Source organism: Sorex araneus, chromosome 1 (assembly GCF_027595985.1).
Source record: "Sorex araneus isolate mSorAra2 chromosome 1, mSorAra2.pri, whole genome shotgun sequence".
Lineage (NCBI taxonomy): Eukaryota > Metazoa > Chordata > Mammalia > Eulipotyphla > Soricidae > Sorex > Sorex araneus.
The window spans coordinates 83,075,503-83,079,870 of NC_073302.1; the positions used below are offsets into that span (position 1 = coordinate 83,075,503).

Sequence of the window (4,368 nt, forward strand, 5' to 3'; positions counted from 1 at the left end):
TGATTTTAAGTAGTCCATCAATCATTGTAAATTAATGTCAGATTCTAGGTGAAAGCACTAATCATAATAAATTCATTTTTTATTCATGGAAGTATCAAATTTACACCCACAGGATTCCTGTCTCATTTGTCAGTATAGGAAGAAAAATTTAAATATGACCTATTCACAATTTCTCTCCTACATTTTAAACTAAGATACATGTTGCACTGTGCTGATGGACATGTGATGCATTTGGGTGCAAGCTGGGACCTTTACTAAGATTACTATAAATGGAAAAAAAATCTGTCAGGGATAATGACATCGAGCTGCTGTCTGACATTTCCACATCCTCCAAGGGATACCATAGGGTCAAGAAGGAGTGTGGGATAAGCTGTGAATGAGAATTTATGTGTCCACAAACAGTTGCCTTAGTGAAATCACTACTTTGAAAACTGATTCTCATATCCTTTAGAGAAAATAAGTTGACACACTATTACCATTGCTTTAGACATTATGAAAACAATATTAAAAATACTTCCTGGAATGTTTTTAGACATTGATAATTCAACAGGACATTAACTTTTATACAGGAAATCCTTTTCTTCCCTCTTTCTTTCCCACCTGTGGCAAGTTTTGCAGAGAAAGTCAACTCTCAGTGATTCTATACCAATGAAAAACTCAAAAATGGATACCAGATGGTTAAAATAGTATTTGATAAATAATTTGAAATGTATCTTTGAATGGAAATGAATTATTTACTTATAGCATTGTTTTTATTATCACTAAAATTATTCCCTGAATTTTATAAAAGAGGAAATATTCATTGACTGGTTAAAGACCACGCTATAGTTTTCTAGCCCACAAATGGTGGAGTTGCCATCCGAAACAGCATCCTCCCTCCCTGTGATTATACAGGGGATTTTTTGGGAAAAAAGTGAGAGTAGAACTATAAATTTACAGGAGAGTGTAAATTTAGTTTGGAATAAATTCCCTCTTCCACCTATCTAGATTTTTTTGTCTGGGAAGAGGAAAGGAGATTAGACTTGTGGTTCCTTTCCAGTTCACTCTTTCTCCTGTGAGTAATTAATATCACAGTCAAGATGTAACTTTATTGAAGAGGCTTTTACTGCCATCATTACTTAAATATTCTGAGTCAGATCATGTTCAAATCTCACATCTAGAGCAAACATTTATCTAAACTTTGTCTGCTGAAGCTCCAAGAGAACTTGGAAATCACAGAGGAAATCCCTTTTCACAAAATTTCTGTATTTCAAATCTATGGAAGAATTAGTTTGCATATCATTTAAATTTTTTGTATCATGTCAGATGGGTAATGTGCCAAATTCATAACAATATTTGAGAGAGGAGCATGTCACACAAAAGTGTGAACACTCAATCATCATGCTTATGACCTGGAAAAGAATTGTGCAAGGAATTTTTACTTTTATACCCAATGTATCTAAGTTCCATACAAGCCATTTCCATGATCTGAATCTTTCTCTTTCTTTCTATCAATAGAAATATTAATATTAGTTAATATTAATATTATAGATAGAAATATAAACACCCAAAAAGTAGGGATAATGAACAAAAATTCATTGGTTTGTTAATTTCAGAAAAAAATATTTTGTTACTTGCCTTCTAAGTAATTAATGTGAGAGAATGAGAAATAACTTGAGGTATTCCATGAATAAGGATTTATCAAAATGTTCCCAATTGTAATGGGATTATTTGATTATTAAATGATAATTTTTGTGCTTTGTATATCTTGGATACTAACCATTTTTTACATATTATGTGCACATATTTTCTCTCACTGAGTTTTAATTTTAGCTCGTTTCTTTTGCCAAGTGAAAACATTTTAATTTGATGTCCATTTGTTTGTTTTGTGTCTGTTGTCTTTGCCAATATAATCATGTTGTTAGACATCTTCGAGATATAAATCCTGGAGCAATATTCCTATATTTTCTGCAATGTGTCTTATGGAATCTGAACTAACATCAAGGCATTTCATATTATTTTTATGCAAGGTGTGAAATATAGATCCAATCATATGTATTTATCCAGTTCTCCATTAATTTCTTCTGGTGTTATTTGGGAAATCACATGGGATGCTGCGGATAGAACCCAGGTCAGTCATGTATAAGGCAAATGCTCTACCAATTTTACTCAAGTTCTGTCTAATTTTTAACCATAACAACAACAAAAACTAAATCCTAAACCCACTGCAAACCTAACCCTAACCATAGGGGCTGGAAAGATAGTACAACTGCAGAACACTTGCCTCCCCTCTGTCCAACCTGGGTTCAATCCCTGTCTTCCCTACATTCCTCCATGCACGACCAGAAGTAATTCCTGAGTGCACAGTCAGAAATAGCCCCTAAGCATTGCTTGTTATGGCCCCCAAATAAGCAAAACAAAATGAAAACAAACAAACATAACCCTAACCCTAATCCCAAGCTTACGTAACCCTAACCCTATAGTAATATTACCTTACCTAAGCATAAACAAACCAGTAAGCCTAAATTTATTAATGCCCATATAAATAACATTGATATTTAACTTTCAAAAAGCAAAGCCAAACACTAGACCTACTGAAAAACTAACTCCAATCTTAATTCATATCTTAACACTAATCCTATAATAGCCTTACCCTAAGTGCCCTGAACATACCGACTGGCCTAAACTTAACAAGGACCAAGAAAATAACATTGATTTTTAACTTGTACAATCAAATCAAACCTAATCCTAATCCTAGGCTCATTGCTGATAGTAACCTTTAACCTGTCATAACCTTACCTAGCCACTGTCTAAATTCCTCAATTAGTCTAAATTAACAACCACTCTATAAATAACATTGATGTTTAACTTTTTAAGAACTTTTATATTTAACCTTAAAAACAGTCAAAGCTAAGTCTTAAACCTATTGCAAACCTTACCCTGTAGTGGTCTAAACATATCAAGAATCTAAATTTAACAATTGTCCTATAGATAGCATTGATTTTTATCTCTAAGTTCATTAGATTAAACCTAATCAAAATCCAATTGCAAAGCTAACAATAGCCCTTACCCCTTCACTGATCCTAACCCTAAATTTGCTATAAACTTACCCTGGCCTAGTTCTGAACATACGTCATTTAGACTAATTTAACAATTGTCAATAAGTAACATTGATACCTAACTTTAATAACAAACAAAGCTGAATTCTAAACTTATGGAACACCCACCCTAACCCAGTGCTTACCTTAACTCTAACCCTATAATAACCTTTGACATTTTTATCTTTTTTTCCTGATGTGACCCTGGATTACTATGAACTTCCAACTTACTAATGTTTTTGCTGCATCCCCCAAATTCTGATAGTTTGCAAGTTCATTCATATTTGCTTGGGTAATCTATTTCCTCTTTTTTTTTTCTGGGTCACACCCGGCAATGAACAGGGGTTACTTCTGAATCTGCACTTAGAAATTACCCCTGGCGGTGCTTGGAGGACCATATGGGATGTTGGATTTGAACCTGGGTTGGCCATGTGCAAGGCAAACACCCTACCCGCTGTGCTATCGCTCCAGACCCAATCTATTTCTTCTTTGATTTACTCTTTGATACAATTTTTATCTAATACAATATTGTTCATTCTCCAATTGTTTGATTTTTTTCCTAACTTTCTCTTAAAGATTTTTTTCTACCTCATGCCTGTGTGATATAAAAGATATGGTATTTTAATTTTTAAAAATTTTATGGATATTTCAATTATTTCCAAGCATATGACCTATTTGGAGAAAGTTACATATATACTGAAGAATTGTGTGTATTTGGGATTTTGGAGGTGAAAGAATTGTTTATTTAATATATATGCAGTTTCCTTTTCCTTTTTTCTCTTTTTTGTTTTGGAGACCTTGTCTAATGATACTCAAGACTTGCTCCTGGCTCTGCATTCAGGAATTACTCCTGGCAATGCTCAGGGGACAATATGGGTAGTATGGTATCAAACACAGGTTGGCCCAAGCAAAGCAAGTGCCCTATGAGCTGTACTATCTATCCCCTGTCATTCTCTCTTAAAAAAAAACCTAAAACTCTTAAATTATGAATCAGCAATTCTATAATATATACCATCGTGCTATCAAAATGTTAATACATGGATTTATATGTGCGGTTTCAGCTTAAGATTTAAGGAATTCATATCATAATATTAATAATATTATTTATAATTTTATGATAAAAGTCTTGATGATTACATGATTATCAGTAATTTTACTTATAATTGAATGCTTCTCAAAGAAAAATAATTTCCTTATTAATCAAGCAGCATTTGTACTAATGAAAATATGTTTTATTAAAACTACTTAAACATGATTTAGGGCAATGCATGGTAGATTTTAAAGCAGATTT

At 32.9% G+C, this 4,368-nt stretch overlaps 1 non-coding gene across 1 annotated transcript; it reads right to left on the minus strand.

The window, feature by feature from the left end:
• Positions 1-1,299: 1,299 nt before the first annotated feature.
• On the minus strand, positions 1,300-1,403 carry LOC129401035 (small nucleolar RNA U13). Its single transcript, XR_008628061.1, has one exon. It is a non-coding gene; the product is annotated as a small nucleolar RNA U13 (small nucleolar RNA).
• Between the last annotated feature and the right edge of the window lie 2,965 nt (positions 1,404-4,368).